Below are 16,204 nucleotides of genomic sequence, written 5' to 3' on the forward strand. Positions count from 1 at the left end.
AGAAGAACAAGGCTAGAGGAAGATCTGAGACAAAGAAATCTGACTTTTACCAGAGCTGACCAGAGGAAAGCACAAACACAGTCCCCCACTACCACAAATAATGCAGTCGAGTTTCCCACATTTGGGGAAATCACAGGGGTCAGCATACCCAGAATGCAATGAATGAACCTCACCCTGGGAGAACAATCTTCATGACCATGGTATCTCCTATGCAAAATAAGTATGATTTGGGATAGGGCTGGGGAGGGCCGCTGCTCAGGCACATCTCTGTCAAGTAAAGGAGATTCAACTGAGGCAGCACAAGGGAACTCTCATCTGGGGACAACAACTGCAGGGAGAACACATATTTTCAGATGAAAATCTTGGTCATGCTCTGGTTTCTCTTCAGAACGAACAAATCTTTCGCCTTTTACTAAAGATTTCCGTGGAGAGGAGCAAAACTGAGTTTTACCTCAATTTTTGCATGCCCCATCTTTTTGGATTTTCTTTTATCGGTTTAAAGATAGAATGAGTGTGCTTTAATGAAAGCTCATTTGCATAGAAATTACAGTAAATGTTTGTTTCTTTTCAAACAGAACTTTCTTGACCATGCTACTTGCTTGAAAGATCTGGGAGCACATGGAATACAGTACAAACCATGCTTATAGCAAGGAGAAGCCAGGTGAGAAATCTGCTTTCTTTCAAATTGGGCGCTCACTTTGATCTGAATGAGGACTGCTGGCATGGCACTCAGGCGACAGGTGGAATCTTGGTCATGCTCTGGTTTCTCTTCAGAATGAACAAATCTTTCGCCTTTTATTAAAGATTTCCGTGGAGAGGAGCAAAACTGAGTTTTATCTCAATTTTTGCATGCCCCATATTATTGGGGTTTCTTTTATCAGTTTAAAGACAGAACGAGTGTGCTTTCTTGTTGGCTTTAATGTAAGTTTATTTGTATAACAATGATAGTAAATGTCTGTTTCTTTTCAAACAGAACTTTCTTGACCATGCTACTTGCTTGAAAGATCTGGGAGCACATGGAAAAGAGTACAAACCATGCTTATAGCAAGGGGAAGCCTGGTGAGAAATCTGCTTTCTTTCTTTCAAATTGGGTGCTCACTTTGAGCTGAATGAGGACTGCTGGCATGGCACTCAGGCGACAGGTGGAATCTTGGTCATGCTCTGGTTTCTCTTCAGAACGAACAAATCTTTCGCCTTTTACTAAAGATTTCCGTGGAGAGGAGCAAAACTGAGTTTTATCTCAAATTTTGCATGCCCCATCTTATTGGGGTTTTATTTTATCTGTTTAAAGATAGAACGAGTGTGCTTTAATGTAAGCTCATTTGCATAGAAATGACAGTAAATGTTTGTTTCTTTTCAAACAGAACTTTCTTGACTATACTAATTGCTTGAAAGATCTGGGAACACATGGAAAAGAGTACAAACCATGTTTATAGCTAGGGGAAGCCTGGTGAGAAATCTGCTTTCTTTCTTTCAAATTGGGTGCTCACTTTGAGCTCAATGAGAACTGCTGGCATGGCACTCAGGCGACAGGTGGAATCTTGGTCATGCTCTGGTTTCTCTTCAGAACTAACAAATATTTTGCCTTTTATTAAAGATTTCCGTGGAGAGGAGCAAAACTGAGTTTTATCTCAATTTTTGCATGCCCCATATTATTGGGGTTTCTTTTATCAGTTTAAAGACAGAACGAGTGTGCTTTCTTGTTAGCTTTAATGTAAGTTGCCATAGATGCAGTGAAACACATGTGTAGGGCACGGCGTGTCCGCGTGTATTTGACTCATGTGAAATGTTATAAAACAAAAATATATGATTATGATGTTAGCTGTTAGTCTCCACTAATAGGGAATAGAAGCTGAGCTATAAGAAAGGAATACACTAGATATGATGTCACTTAGCAATTACAATGTCTAAAGTGCATACAGATAGCTACTAATAACTCTTGATAAGAAAGTATATCAGTGTGGGTATATTTATATGATGGGATATTGGGACTAGTGAATATATATCACTCCTGCTGTCCAGATTGGCAATAACCAGACAATTATGATAAGAGTAGAGATGTCACATGGGCTGCTATAGATATTAATTTAATGCTGTATGTGTCATTTGTTACAAATGGATACATTTTCTATGAGTCAGCCTAGCAGCTGCATGTTCTAACAGAACACTATCCTCACACAGAATCTGCTAACCTTGAGATAACTAAATGACAGTGTGTAACAGTCTCTTTACTATAAGACTGTTACAAAGTAATATATATATTTGAAGTCAGTCTAGCAGCTGTGTGTTCCAGCAGTTTATAAGACAAAGAAAATCTCCTATTGTGGAATCTAGACACATGGGACTGCTGGCCTGTGTCATACTATTTCTATGTAATACCAGTAACATGTATATAACTGTTACATAATTGTTACAAATGGATAAATCTTTGAGTCAGCCTAGCAGCTGCATGTCCTAACAGGACACCATAAATCCTTTACAGTGTAACAAATTGATTGGTAACACTTAAAGGCTGGAGAGCAGTTATATGCCTTACTAGCATACTCAATATACCACATTATTACACCAGTTACCACGATTATTGACAGCGCATTTGATATATTATATTACCCTCACACTGAGTCTGTTTACCTTTAGATAACTAAGTGACCGAATATGTAACAGTTTCTCTATCATAAGACTGTTACAAAGTGAGATAGATATATTTGGAAGTCAGTCAAACAGCTGTGTGTTTCAGCTGTTTATAAGAAAATTCCTCATTGTGGAATCTGGACCACTAAGGGTTATTATATATATAGCACATGGAATTGCCACATCTCCCTATATGATAATTTCATTACACTGTAACATAATAAGAATTAACTCTTTAACAGTGTAAATAGAGAGTAATGAATCTCTGACACATGGAATATATTATTTCTTAGATGAATTGGATAAACCATTATGACAGACACTTTGCTTCTTAATAAGAATTGAGGTGGCTATACCTCTAAGGAAAGCATTATTGCCTACGCCTAGATCAGATTAAATAAGATCTGGCTGAATATATGAAGGAAGGTTGCTATTTATATGAGAATTGGAATTGCTATATTCCTTAAGGCAACCCCACCGATTGATATATGTTGTCAATTAAGTATATCTGAACGGCTATATCTGGACCAGATTTAATAAGATCTGGCTGATTATATGAAGGAGGGCTGCTATTTATATTGGAATTGCCATATTCCTTAAGGCAACCGCACCTGTTGGTATATCTCGCCAATTAACTATATCTAAACACCTAAATTAAAGCTATTCATCATTTTTTTAGTTTGGATATTAATAAATATGATCTTTCCATGATCCATAGAGATTTCCCTATCAAGTGATTCCTTATCCGATATAGAAAGCTATCCCCCTGTGGTATTGAATTTAGGAATATAGTCTTAGGGGACACAGAGAAATAAGTGATCCCCATCTACCTAAGCACCCCACAAATTGGAGGTTAGCTTACCGGTTATACTCAATCACCCCCACAAATTCGCCAATGGGGATGGCTTCCCGGGAGGTAACCCCTATTGAGTGAAGGGAGTATATAGGATACGACCCAGTGGTACCTGACGACATAGATACTAACAGCTATTTAATAACATTACGCTAGAAAGTGATTATTAGCAACATATATATCTATATAAACAACCCCGCCAGGGTTGTGCCTTCAAAAATAATCACACACGGACACGCTTTTTAAACCTTTTTTTCACATCTCTTTATTCTTCTTATGCACATGTATGTTAGTTCTGTGATTTTAACATTTATGTTTCACTGCAGTTTGGGATAATAATATTAATATTTATCCAATTTTAATACATACTTAATAAAGGTTATATTTTATGATTCATTCATTCTGTCCAGTGCGTCAACAGTGCAGATTTCTTCTTGTTTTTTCTCCCAAATTCTATAACAATGACAGTAAATGTTGTTTCTTTTCAAACAGAACTTTCTTGACCATGCTACTTGCTTGAAAGATCTGGGAGCACATGGAAAACAGTACAAACCATGCAGTATCACAAGAGCCTTTATTTGATCTTTCATGAAGATAGAGCAGAATTGAGGACACGTCAACAATTTCTGCCGAAGGTGGTTCATCTTTCCACATGGTGCCTTTGGCCACTGACACCTTCGTTGAGTCAAAGTCTCTGGCTGTGGTCAGAACTTTGAAAATTTATGTCACCAGAACGGTTCAGATTAGGAAAACAGAGGCTCTGTTTGTCCTGTATGCTCCCAACAGGATTGGGTGTCCTGCTTCCATGTAGACCATTATGCGCTGGATCTGTGGTAAGATTCAGCATGCTCATTCCATGGCAGGATTGCCATTACTGAATTAGGTGAAGACCCATTCTACTAGAAAGGTGGGTTCATCCTGGGCAGCTGGTCGGGGAGTCTCGGCATTGCAACTTTGCCGAGCAGCTATTTAGTAAACACTTTTGCTAAGTTTTACAAGTTTGATACCTTGGCTGATGATAACCTCAAGTTGGGTCATTCGGTGCTGCAGAGTCGTACGCACTCTCCCACCCGTTCAAGAGCTTTGGTATAACCCCATGGTTCTTAATGTGACCCCAGCATCCTCTAGGTCGTATGAGAAAATAGGATTTTAATACCTACTGGTAAATCCTTTTCTCTTAGTCCGTAGAGGATGCTGGGCACCCGTCCCAGTCCATACTGTGTCTGCAGTTATTACTTGTGGTTATACACATGTTATGTTATGGTTCTGGTCAGCTTTTTGCTGCAATTGTTCATGCCGTTGGCTTGTGTTCTGTTGCGTTCTGCGGCATGCTTAAGGTGTGAGCTGGTAAGATGCTCACCTTAGTTTAACAATAAATCCTTTCCTCGAAATGTCCGTCTCCCTGGGCACAGTTCCTATAACTGGAGTCTGGAGGAGGGGCATAGAGGGAGGAGCCAGTTCACACCCTTTGAAAGTCTTAAAGTGCCCATGTCTCTTGCGGATCCCGTCTATACCCCATGGTTCTTAATGTGACCCCAGCATCCTCTACGGACTAAGAGAAAAGGATGCCCTTGCGCACTATCCTGACTTCTCCTCCCGTCTGCTTACTTTGTGCCTTCCAACGCACAATGCGAACTACAGGTGGTGCTGCAGGGCCCACACCCTTTTACTTGCCTTACAGAAAAGCTCTGGAGCTGTTACAGTGCCCAGCTGCTGCAAGAAATCAGCTTGAATGCTTCAGGGGATGGGGCATGGCCAACATGAGCCCCACACCAAAGGAGGGTGGGGGTGTTTAATGCGAACTAGGGGTCATCCAAGCACCGCAAAAGGCCGCCATGCCCTGCATGCCCCTTTTCTCTTTTCATATGCAGATGAGGGTTCCAGCCAACTTTGGCCCACATCTTGGATGACATCACCGTATGCAAATCCGTCTTCTGCAGACCTTCCCCCAGGAATGCTTGTACTAGTTGTTGCATATGGTTTGATATTTGATGGTGCTTCAATATTAGGCAGCCTTCCACCCTCCCATGTTCATCTGAACAGATGTGGTCTCCCTGCAGTTGGTGTCCCCAGACGAGAGTTCCCTTGTGCGTCCTCAGTTGAATCTCCTTAACTTGACGGGGGAGGGGCTGCCCGAGCAGCCACCCTCCCCAGCCCTATCCCAACTCATACTTATTTTGCATATGAGATCTCTTGATCATGAAGATTGTTCTCACAGGGTGAGGTTCATCCATTATATTTTAAAATAGGAAGGTACAAATTACATATTTGAATTGCATCTATGTGCTGGATTCAAATGTCCCCCCCCCCCTTCCTTTCTCAATTGTGCCCGTCAGCAGCTATTCTAAGGTTGCTGCCAATGGGTGTGACACATTAATTTCTTCTGTGGGGTACACTGGACTCCACAAGGATTCACATTGGGGTGTAGAGTAGGATCTTGATCTGAGGCACCAACCGGCTCAAAGCTTTTGACTGTTCCCAAGATGCTCAGCGCATCCTCCTCTATAACCCCGCTTCCATGAACAGGGAGCTCAGTTTGTAGTTGGTGCCTTCAGTAGCAGGCCACTTAACAGGGGCCTGCCTCAGGCAGCCTATTCTTAGCTATTAATTTTGACAAGAAAAGAAGAACTTGTTTTATGAGAATCTACAAGGGCTGCAGCAGGCTAGGTCTAATAGACATCTTTACTGCAGCTTCATCACTCCCAGCGGCGCTGTATACTCCCGTGCCCTGGTTGCTGGGTCACTGCAGCGGAGGCTCCAGTTTCTTCCTAAGGTCAGTCACACACACACCGCCCTTCCGGATCACGAGGCCGCTGATGAAGGGGAGCGTGGCCGTAGGGGGTGGACCGTGTGCGCACTGGCGTGGACACTGATTACTGGGCAGCCGCTCCACTAGCCACCAGGTACAGTTAAGGAGCACAGGTCTGGGAGTTTTACTCCTATATTAACCCAATTTTGTACTGCCCGCAGCGCATTGTGATAGGTAATAGGGCCTGATTCAGGTTGGAATGCAATCACAATAAGCGATCCAACTGCAAAATTTGCTAACAGCATACGCATGTGCCTGCATTTTCTGCGGCACCCCGCAGAGAATGCGATCGCCTCTGCCTGTCAATCGGGGCGGGGGGGGGAGAGGGGGGTCAGCAACACTCCATTTCCAAGTCAGGGATGGAGCGGTGCGGGGGCAAGGCTTCAAAATGGGGTCTGCAACGGAGGAGACACAGGGGGCGTGGTCACAGCGGCTGTATGACATCACATTCAGCCGCTGTGATCACAAAAATGGTGGCGGCTTCCTGCGCGCACATACAGTCTGCACCAGCAGGAGGCTACACCATTTTTTATGATCACGCTGAACTGCAGTGCGACTGCAATTACAGCATGGTCAAGAATGGAGGCGTCATGCTGGGTGGCCATGCCCTGTCACTGTGCAGGAGCCAGCACCGCACACACACTAGTCCCCGGGTGCAGCCCCCAACCCCCGGGACACCCGGAGCAACAAAATGTAGATTCAGGCCACCAGGCCACGCCCCTACCTATGAAACCATGCCTCCTTTTTACCATTGCACTGCTTATCTGCGCGCACTGCATTACAATCTCCCTCGCCACCTCTCTGGGTGTCACCAGTGATAGTGACACCTCTGCCATGCTTGTAGCAGCTGGTCCTAAGATCTACGCCTCAAGCCCTGAGTGTTTGCCCTTGTGACTTGTTGATCATCATAGCGAAGCAGATGCTTACAGAAAACTGCAGGGGCTTAGATTGAAAATAAAAAAATTGATGGGTATAAGGTAGAGAGGAGCGGGTTCGGTTCTCCGAGAACCGAATTCCCGACGAACTCCATGTGGTTTACACTGGTCCGAGGCAGGCTCGGTTGTTCCCGCCTGACTCGGAAAACCTGAACAAGGGAAAATGTCATCATCCCGCTGTCGGATTCTCGCGAGATTCGGATTCCATATAAAGAGCTGCGCGTTGCCGCCATTTTTACTCGTGCATTGAAGAGAGAGCGGAGAGGACGTGGCTATGTTCTCTCAGTGGAAATCTCAATATCAGTGCTCAGTATCAGTGGTTACTTATTGCTGCTCAGTAATACTAGTAGTGTGTCTCTCCTGCTCAGTGTCAGTTCTCAGTAGTATCCTCATCAGTGCTCAGTATCACTGCTCATTGTCTTGTGCTGCATTGTGGTGCTCAGCATACTACAGTACATTACTAATAGTCCAGTGCTGCATCTTGCTGCTCAGTGTCAGTTCTAGTATCCTCATCAGTGCTCACTATCACTGCTCATTACATTGTGGTGTTCTGTATACTACAGTAACATAGTAATATAGTAACATATAGTAACATAGTTTTTGAGGTTGAATAGAGGCAAATTGCCCATCGTGTTCAACCTGTTTTAAGTTGTGATGATTCTACATACTTGCTGAATAATGTTTTATGACTAGTTAGCTACTATAACTCATGTTACCCCCGGATTAACCATGTTGATATTTTAAGTATTATAACCTTGGATAGCTTTTTCATTCAGAAATGTATCCATTCCTTTTTTAAATCCAATTACAGAGTCCGCCATTACCACCTTCCCTGGCAGGGAATTCCACATCCTGATTGCCCTAACAGTGAAGATCATAGTATCTCACCTGGCAGGTAAGTAGGAGTTGGGCTAGAGCTGTGGAGGATTGCTGCTCGGGCACCCCCTGTCAAGTGAAGGAGATCCAACTGAGGCAGCACAAGGGAACTCTCGAAAGAAGAACAAGGCTAGAGGAAGATCTGAGACAAAGAAATCTGACTTTTACCAGAGCTGACCAGAGGAAACCACAAACGCAGTCCCCCACTACTACAAATAATGCAGTCGAGTTTCCCACATTTGGGGAAATCACAGGGGTCAGCATACCCAGAGTGCAATGAATGAACCTCACCCTGGGAGAACAATCTTCATGACCATGGTATCTCCTATGCAAAATAAGTATGATTTGGGATAGGGCTGGGGAGGGCCGCTGCTCAGGCACATCTCTGTCAAGTAAAGGAGATTCAACTGAGGCAACACAAGGGAACTCTCATCTGGGGACAACAACTGCAGGGAGAACACATATTTTCAGATGAACATGGGAGGGCAGAAGGCTGCCTAATACTGAAGCACCCCCAAACAACAAATCAAATGCAACTACTAGTGCAAGCATTCCTGGGGGAAGGCCTGCAGCAGATGGATTTGCATATGGTGATGTCATCCAAGCAGTGGGTCAAAGTTGGCTTCAACCCTCGTCTGCATATGAAAATAAAAAAGGGGTGTGCAGGGCATGGCGGCCTTTTGCGGCGCTTGGATGACCCCTAGTTCGCATTAAACACCTCCACCTTCCTTCGGTGTGGGGCTCATGTTGGCTATGCCCCAGCCCCTGAAGCATTCAAGCTGATTTCTTGCAGCAGCTGGGCACTGTAACAGCTCCAGAGCTGCTCTGTAAAGCAAGTAAAAGGGTGTGGGCCCTGCAGCACTACCTGTAGTTTGCATTGAGCGTTGGAAGGCACAAAGTAAGCAGACGGGAGAAGTCAGGATAGTGCACAAGGGCATAGAAGGGAGCGGCTCAAGAAAAGAGAAGTGGAAACAGACAGCAAACTAGGCTGGAGAGAGACCTGAGACAAAGAGATCTGAATTATACGAGAGCCGACCAGAGGAAACACAAATTATGTAATCAAGTGTCCCACATTTGGGGAAATCGTAGGAGCAGCACACCCAGAGTGCATTGGGTGAGCCTTGCCCTGGGAGAAGCACCTTCCTGATCATAGTATCTCACCTGGCAGGTAAGTAGGAGTTGGGCTAGAGCTGGGGAGGGTCGCTGTTCGGGCACCCCCCTGTCAAGTGAAGGAGATCCAACTGAGGCAGCACAAGGAAACTCTCGAAAAAAGAACAAGGCTAGAGGAAGATCTGAGACAAAGAAATCTGACTTTTACCAGAGCTGACCAGAGGAAAGCACAAACACAGTCCCCCACTACCACAAATAATGCAGTCGAGTTTCCCACATTTGGGGAAATCACAGGAGTCAGCATACCCAGAATGCAATGAATGAACTTCACCCTGGGAGAACAATCTTCATGACAATTGTATCTCCTATGCAAAATAAGTATGATTTGGGATAGGGCTGGGGAGGGCCGCTGCTCAGGCACATCTCTGTCAAGTAAAGGAGATTCAACTGAGGCAGCACAAGGGAACTCTCATCTGGGGACAACAACTGCAGGGAGAACACATATTTTCAGATGAACATGGGAGAGCAGAAGGCTGCCTAATACTGAAGCACCCCCAAACAACAAACCAAATGCAACAACTAGTACAAGCATTCCTGGGAAAAGGTCTGCAGAAGACGGATTTGCATACGGTGATGTCATCCAAGCAGTGGGCCAAAGTTGGCTGGAACCCTCATCTGCATATGAAAAGAGAAAAGGGGTATGCAGGGCATGGCGGCCTTTTGCGGCGCTTGGATGACCCTTAGTTAGGATTAAACACCTCCACCCTCCGTCGGTGTGGGGCTCATGTTGGCTATGCCCCAGCCCCTGAAGCATTCAAGCTGATTTCTTGCAGCAGCTGGGCACTGTAACAGCTCCAGAGCTGCTCTGTAAGGCAAGTAAAAGGGTGTTGGCCCTGCAGCACTACCTGTAGTTTGCATTGTGCGTTGGAAGGCACAAAGTAAGCAGACAGGTGAAGTCAGGAGAGTGCACAAGGGCATAGAAGGCAGCGGCTCAAGAAAAGAGAAGTGGAAACAGACAGCAAACTAGGCTGGAGAGAGACCTGAGACAAAGAGATCTGAATTATACGAGAGCCGACCAGGGGAAACACAAATTATGCAGTCAAGTTTCCCACATTTGGGGAAATCACAGGAGCAGCACACCCAGAGTGCAATGGGTGAGCCTTGCCCTGGGAGAAGCACCTTCATGATCATAGTATCTCACCTGGCAGGTATGTAGGAGTTGGGCTAGAGCTGGGGAGGGTCGCTGCTCGGGTACCCCCCTGTCAAGTGAAGGAGATCAAACTGAGGCAGCACAATGGAACTCTCGAAAGAAGAACAAGGCTAGAGGAAGATCTGAGACAAAGAAATCTGACTTTTACCAGAGCTGACCAGAGGAAAACACAAACACAGTCCCCCACTACCACAAATAATGCAGTTGAGTTTCCCACATTTGGGGAAATCACAGGGGTCAGCATACCCAGAATGCAATGAATGAACCTCACCCTGGGAGAACAATCTTTATGACCATGGTATCTCCTATGCAAAATAAGTATGATTTGGGATAGGGCTGGGGAGGGCCGCTGCTCAGGCACATCTCTGTCAAGTAAAGGAGATTCAACTGAGGCAGCACAAGGGAACTCTCATCTGGGGACAACAACTGCAGGGAGAACACATATTTTCAGATGAACATGGGAGAGCAGAAGGCTGCCTAATACTGAAGCACCCCCAAACAACAAACCAAATGCAACAACTAGTGCAAGCATTCCTGGGGGAAGGCCTGCAGCAGATAGATTTGCATATGGTGATGTCATCCAAGCAGTGGGTCAAAGTTGGCTACAACCCTCGTCTGCATATGAAAAGAGAAAAGGGGCGTGCAGGGCATGGTGGCCTTTTGCGGCACTTGGCTGACCCCTAGTTTGCATTAAACACCTCCACCCTCCTTCGGTGTGGGGCTCATGTTGGCTATGCCCCAGCCCCTGAAGCATTCAAGCTGATTTCTTGCAGCAGCTGGGCACTGTAACAGCTCCAGAGCTGCTCTGTAAGGCAAGTAAAAGGGTGTGGGCCCTGCAGCACTACCTGTAGTTCGCATTGTGCGTTGGAAGGCACAAAGTAAGCAGAAAGGAGGAGAAGTCAGGATAGTGCGCAAGGGCATAGAAGGGAGCGGCTCAAGAAAAGAGAAGTGGAAACAGACAGCAAACTAGGCTGGAGAGAGACCTGAGACAAAGATATCTGAATTATACGAGACCTGACCAGGGGAAACACAAATTATGCAGTCAAGTTTCCCACATTTGGGGAAATCGCAGGAGCAGCACACCCAGAGTGCAATGGGTGAGCCTTGCCCTTGGAGAAGCACCTTCATGATCATAGTATCTCACCTGGCAGGTAAGTAGGAGTTGGGCTAGAGCTGGGGAGGGTCGCTGCTCGGGCACCCCCCTGTCAAGTGAAGGAGATCCAACTGAGGCAGCACAAAGGAACTCTCGAAAGAAGAACAAGGCTAGAGGAAGATCTGAGACAAAGAAATCTGACTTTAACCAGAGCTGACCAGAGGAAAGCACAAACACAGTCCACCACTACCACAAATAATGCAGTCGAGTTTCCCACATTTGGGGAAATCACAGGGTTCAGCATACCCAGAGTGCAATGAATGAACCGCACCCTGGGAGAACAATCTTCATAACAATGGTATCTCCTATGCAAAATAAGTATGATTTGGGATATGGCTGCGGAGGGCCGCTGCTCAGGCACATCTCTGTCAAGTAAAGGAGATTCAACTGAGGCAGCACAAGGGAACTCTCATCTGGGGACTACAACTGCAGGGAGAACACATATTTTCAGATGAACATGGGAGGGCAGAAGGCTGCCTAATACTGAAGCACCCCCAAACAACAAACCAAATGCAACAACTAGTGCAAGCATTCCTGGGGGAAGGCCTGCAGCAGATAGATTTGCATATGGTGATGTCATCCAAGCAGTGGGTCAAAGTTGGCTTCAACCCTCGTCTGCATATGAAAAGAGAAAAGGGGCGTGCAGGGCATGGTGGCCTTTTGCAGCACTTGGCTGACCCCTAGTTTGCATTAAACACCTCCACCCTCCTTCGGTGTGGGGCTCATGTTGGCTATGCCCCAGCCCCTGAAGCATTCAAGCTGATTTCTTGCAGCAGCTGGGCACTGTAACAGCTCCAGAGCTGCTCTGTAAGGCAAGTAAAAGGGTGTGGGCCCTGCAGCACTACCTGTAGTTCGCATTGTGCGTTGGAAGGCACAAAGTAAGCAGAAAGGAGGAGAAGTCAGGATAGTGCGCAAGGGCATAGAAGGGAGCGGCTCAAGAAAAGAGAAGTGGAAACAGACAGCAAACTAGGCAGGAGAGAGACCTGAGACAAAGAGATCTGAATTATACGAGACCTGACCAGGGGAAACACAAATTATGCAGTCAAGTTTCCCACATTTGGGGAAATCGCAGGGGCAGCACACCCAGAGTGCAATGGGTGAGCCTTGCCCTGGGAGAAGCACCTTCATGATCATAGTATCTCACCTGGCAGGTAAGTAGGAGTTGGGCTAGAGGTGGGGAGGGTCGCTGCTCGGGCACCCCCCTGTCAAGTGAAGGAGATCCAACTGAGGCAGCACAAGGAAACTCTCGAAAGAAGAACAAGGCTAGAGGAAGATCTGAAACAAAGAAATCTGACTTTTACCAGAGATCAGAGGAAAACACAAACACAGTCCCCCACTGCCAACAAATAAAGCAGTCACGTTTCCCACATTTGGGGAAATCACAGGGGTCAGCATACCCAGAATGCAATGAATGAACCTCACCCTGGGAGAGTAATCTTCATGACCATGGTATCTCCTATGCAAAATAAGTATGATTTGGGATAGGGCTGGGGAGGGCCGCTGCTCATGCACATCTCTGTCAAGTAAAGGAGATTCAACTGAGGCAGCACAAGGGAACTCTCATCTGGGGACAACAACTGCAGGGAGAACACATATTTTCAGATGAACATGGGAGGGCAGAAGGCTGCCTAATACTGAAGCACTCCCAAACAACAAACCAAATGCAACAACTAGTGCAAGCATTCCTGGGGGAAGTTCTGCAGAAGACGGATTTGCATACGGTGATGTCATCCAAGCAGTGGGTCAAAGTTGGCTTCAACCCTCATCTGCATATGAAAAGAGAAAAGGGGCGTGCAGGGCATGGCGGCCTTTTGCGGTGCCTGGATGACCCCTAGTTCGCATTAAACACCCCACCCTCCTTTGGTGTGGGGCTCATGTTGGCCATGCCCCATCCCCTGAAGCATTCAAGCTGATTTATTGCAGCAGCTGGGCACTGTAACAGCTCCAGAGCAGCTCTGAACGGCAAGTAAAAGGGTGTGGGCCCTGCAGCACTACCTGTAGTTTGCATTGTGCATTGGAAGGCACAAAGTAAGCAGACGGGAGAAGTCAGGATAGTGCGCAAGGGCATAGAAGGGAGCGGCTCAAGAAAAGAGAAGTTGAAACAGACAGCAAACTAGGCTGGAGAGAGACCTGAGACAAAGAGATCTGAATTATACAAGAGCCGACCAGGGGAAACACAAATTATGCAGTCAAGTTTCACACATTTGGGGAAATCGCAGGAGCAGCACACCCAGAGTGCAATGGGTGAGCCTTGCCCTGGGAGAAGCACCTACATGATCATAGTATCTCACCTGCCAGGTAAGTAGAAGTTGGGCTAGAGCTGGGGAGGGTCGCTGCTCGGGTACCCCCCTGTCAAGTGAAGGAGATCCAACTGAGGCAGCACAAGGGAACTCTCGAAAGAAGAACAAGGCTAAAGGAAGATCTGAGACAAAGAAATCTGACTTTTACCAGAGCTGACCAGAGGAAAGCACAAACACAGTCCCCCACTACCACAAATAAAGCAGTCGAGTTTCCCACATTTGGGGAAATCACAGGGGTCAGCATACCCAGAATGCAATGAATGAACCTCACCGTGGGAGAACAATCTTCATGACCATGGTATCTCCTATGCAAAATAAGTATGATTTGGGATAGGGCTGGGGAGGGCCGCTGCTCAGGCACATCTCTGTCAAGTAAAGGAGATTCAACTGAGGCAGCACAAGGGAACTCTCATCTGGGGACAACAACTGCAGGGAGAACACATATTTTCAGATGAACATGGGAGGGCAGAAGGCTGCCTAATACTGAAGCACCCCCAAACAACAAACCAAATGCATCAACTAGTGCAAGCATTCCTGGGGGAAGGCCTGCAGCAGATGGATTTGCATACGGTGATGTCATCCAAGCAGTGGGTCAAAGTTGGCTTCAACCCTCGTCTGCATATGAAAAGAGAAAAGGGGCGTGCAGGGCATGGCGGCCTTTTGCGGCGCTTGGATGACCCCTAGTTCGCATTAAACACCTCCACCCTCCTTCGGTGTGGGGCTCATGTTGGCTATGCCCCAGCCCCTGAAGCATTCAAGCTGATTTCTTGCAGCAGCTGGGCACTGTAACAGCTCCAGAGCTGCTCTGTACGGCAAGTAAAAGGGTGTGGGCCCTGCAGCACTACCTGTAGTTTGCATTGTGCATTGGAAGGCACAAAGTAAGCAGACAGGAGGAGAAGTCAGGATAGTGCACAAGGGTATAAAAGGGAGGGGCTCATGAAAAAAGAAGTGGAAACAGACAGCAAACTAGGCTGGAGAGAGACCTGAGACAAAGAGATCTGAATTATACGAGAGCCGACCAGGGGAAACACAAATTATGCAGTCAAGCTTCCCACATTTGGGGAAATCAAAGTGCAATGGGTGAGCCTTGCCCTGGGAGAAGCACCTTCATGATCATAGTATCTCACCTGGCAGGTAAGTAGGAGTTGGGCTAGAGCTGGGGAGGGTCGCTGCTCGGGCACCCCCCTGTCAAGTGAAAGAGATCCAACTGAGGCAGCACAAGGAAACTCTCGAAAGAAGAACAAGGCTAGAGGAAGATCTGAGACAAATAAATCTGACTTTTACCAGAGCTGACCAGAGGAAAGCACAAACACAGTCCCCCACTACCACAAATAATGCAGTCGAGTTTCCCACATTTGGGGAAATCACAGGGGTCAGCATACCCAGAATGCAATGAATGAACCTCACCCTGGGAGAACAATCTTCATGACCATGGTATCTCCTATGCAAAATAAGTATGATTTGGGATAGGGCTGGGGAGGGCCGCTGCTCAGGCACATCTCTGTCAAGTAAAGGAGATTCAACTGAGGCAGCACAAGGGAACTCTCATCTGGGGACAACAACTGCAGGGAGAACACATATTTTCAGATGAACATGGGAGGGCAGAAGGCTGCCTAATACTGAAGCACCCCCAAACAACAAACCAAATGCAACAACTAGTGCAAGCATTCCTGGGGGAAGGCCTGCAGCAGATGGATTTGCATACGGTGATGTCATCCAAGCAGTGGGTCAAAGTTGGCTTCAACCCTCGTCTGCATATGAAAAGAGAAAAGGGGCGTGCAGGGCATGGCGGCCTTTTGCGGTGCTTGGATGACCCCTAGTTCACATTAAACACCTCCACCCTCCTTCGGTGTGGGGCTCATGTTGGCTGTGCCCCAGCCCCTGAAGCATTCAAGCTGATTTCTTGCAGTAGCTGGGCACTGTAACAGCTCCAGAGCTGCTCTGTACGGCAAGTAAAAGGGTGTGGGCCCTACAGCACTACCTGTAGTTTGCATTGTGCATTGGAAGGCACAAAGTAAGCAGACAGGAGGAGAAGTCAGGATAGTGCACAAGGGTATAAAAGGGAGGGGCTCATGAAAAAAGAAGTGGAAACAGACAGCAAACTAGGCTGGAGAGAGACCTGAGACAAAGAGATCTGAATTATACGAGAGCCGACCAGGGGAAACACAAATTATGCAGTCAAGCTTCCCACATTTGGGGAAATCGCAGGGGCACCACACCCAGAGTGCAATGGGTGAGCCTTGCCCTGGGAGAAGATCCTTCATGATCATAGTATCTCACCTGGCAAGTAAGTAGGAGTTGGGCTAGAGCTGGGGAGGGTCGCTGCT

The 16,204-nt window shown here is 46.6% G+C and overlaps 18 non-coding genes across 18 annotated transcripts; 4 read left to right on the top strand and 14 right to left on the bottom strand.

Moving 5' to 3' along the window:
* Positions 1-60: 60 nt before the first annotated feature.
* Positions 61-224, bottom strand: LOC134992462 (U1 spliceosomal RNA). The gene has a single exon (XR_010196624.1). It is a non-coding gene; the product is annotated as a U1 spliceosomal RNA (small nuclear RNA).
* A 144-nt stretch (positions 225-368) lies between these two features.
* On the top strand, positions 369-484 carry LOC134992032 (U5 spliceosomal RNA). Its single transcript, XR_010196227.1, has one exon. It is a non-coding gene; the product is annotated as a U5 spliceosomal RNA (small nuclear RNA).
* Positions 485-754: 270 nt separating this feature from the next.
* Positions 755-870, top strand: LOC134992035 (U5 spliceosomal RNA). The gene has a single exon (XR_010196230.1). It is a non-coding gene; the product is annotated as a U5 spliceosomal RNA (small nuclear RNA).
* Positions 871-1,156: 286 nt separating this feature from the next.
* On the top strand, positions 1,157-1,272 carry LOC134992003 (U5 spliceosomal RNA). Its single transcript, XR_010196201.1, has one exon. It is a non-coding gene; the product is annotated as a U5 spliceosomal RNA (small nuclear RNA).
* Positions 1,273-1,547: 275 nt separating this feature from the next.
* On the top strand, positions 1,548-1,663 carry LOC134992064 (U5 spliceosomal RNA). The gene has a single exon (XR_010196258.1). It is a non-coding gene; the product is annotated as a U5 spliceosomal RNA (small nuclear RNA).
* Positions 1,664-8,282: 6,619 nt separating this feature from the next.
* LOC134992189 (U1 spliceosomal RNA) lies at positions 8,283-8,446 on the bottom strand. The gene has a single exon (XR_010196376.1). It is a non-coding gene; the product is annotated as a U1 spliceosomal RNA (small nuclear RNA).
* A 671-nt stretch (positions 8,447-9,117) lies between these two features.
* On the bottom strand, positions 9,118-9,280 carry LOC134991934 (U1 spliceosomal RNA). The gene has a single exon (XR_010196146.1). It is a non-coding gene; the product is annotated as a U1 spliceosomal RNA (small nuclear RNA).
* Positions 9,281-9,432: 152 nt separating this feature from the next.
* Positions 9,433-9,596, bottom strand: LOC134992113 (U1 spliceosomal RNA). The gene has a single exon (XR_010196305.1). It is a non-coding gene; the product is annotated as a U1 spliceosomal RNA (small nuclear RNA).
* A 671-nt stretch (positions 9,597-10,267) lies between these two features.
* LOC134992590 (U1 spliceosomal RNA) lies at positions 10,268-10,430 on the bottom strand. The gene has a single exon (XR_010196732.1). It is a non-coding gene; the product is annotated as a U1 spliceosomal RNA (small nuclear RNA).
* Positions 10,431-10,582: 152 nt separating this feature from the next.
* Positions 10,583-10,746, bottom strand: LOC134992135 (U1 spliceosomal RNA). Its single transcript, XR_010196324.1, has one exon. It is a non-coding gene; the product is annotated as a U1 spliceosomal RNA (small nuclear RNA).
* Positions 10,747-11,420: 674 nt separating this feature from the next.
* Positions 11,421-11,583, bottom strand: LOC134992529 (U1 spliceosomal RNA). The gene has a single exon (XR_010196686.1). It is a non-coding gene; the product is annotated as a U1 spliceosomal RNA (small nuclear RNA).
* Positions 11,584-11,735: 152 nt separating this feature from the next.
* On the bottom strand, positions 11,736-11,899 carry LOC134992270 (U1 spliceosomal RNA). Its single transcript, XR_010196453.1, has one exon. It is a non-coding gene; the product is annotated as a U1 spliceosomal RNA (small nuclear RNA).
* Positions 11,900-12,573: 674 nt separating this feature from the next.
* Positions 12,574-12,736, bottom strand: LOC134992411 (U1 spliceosomal RNA). The gene has a single exon (XR_010196584.1). It is a non-coding gene; the product is annotated as a U1 spliceosomal RNA (small nuclear RNA).
* A 149-nt stretch (positions 12,737-12,885) lies between these two features.
* LOC134992563 (U1 spliceosomal RNA) lies at positions 12,886-13,050 on the bottom strand. The gene has a single exon (XR_010196708.1). It is a non-coding gene; the product is annotated as a U1 spliceosomal RNA (small nuclear RNA).
* A 670-nt stretch (positions 13,051-13,720) lies between these two features.
* LOC134992457 (U1 spliceosomal RNA) lies at positions 13,721-13,883 on the bottom strand. The gene has a single exon (XR_010196619.1). It is a non-coding gene; the product is annotated as a U1 spliceosomal RNA (small nuclear RNA).
* A 152-nt stretch (positions 13,884-14,035) lies between these two features.
* On the bottom strand, positions 14,036-14,199 carry LOC134992245 (U1 spliceosomal RNA). The gene has a single exon (XR_010196429.1). It is a non-coding gene; the product is annotated as a U1 spliceosomal RNA (small nuclear RNA).
* A 972-nt stretch (positions 14,200-15,171) lies between these two features.
* LOC134992474 (U1 spliceosomal RNA) lies at positions 15,172-15,335 on the bottom strand. The gene has a single exon (XR_010196635.1). It is a non-coding gene; the product is annotated as a U1 spliceosomal RNA (small nuclear RNA).
* A 674-nt stretch (positions 15,336-16,009) lies between these two features.
* On the bottom strand, positions 16,010-16,172 carry LOC134991947 (U1 spliceosomal RNA). Its single transcript, XR_010196154.1, has one exon. It is a non-coding gene; the product is annotated as a U1 spliceosomal RNA (small nuclear RNA).
* Between the last annotated feature and the right edge of the window lie 32 nt (positions 16,173-16,204).

Source organism: Pseudophryne corroboree, unplaced genomic scaffold (genome assembly GCF_028390025.1).
Source record: "Pseudophryne corroboree isolate aPseCor3 unplaced genomic scaffold, aPseCor3.hap2 scaffold_121, whole genome shotgun sequence".
In the NCBI taxonomy this organism is placed as follows: Eukaryota; Metazoa; Chordata; class Amphibia; order Anura; family Myobatrachidae; genus Pseudophryne; species Pseudophryne corroboree.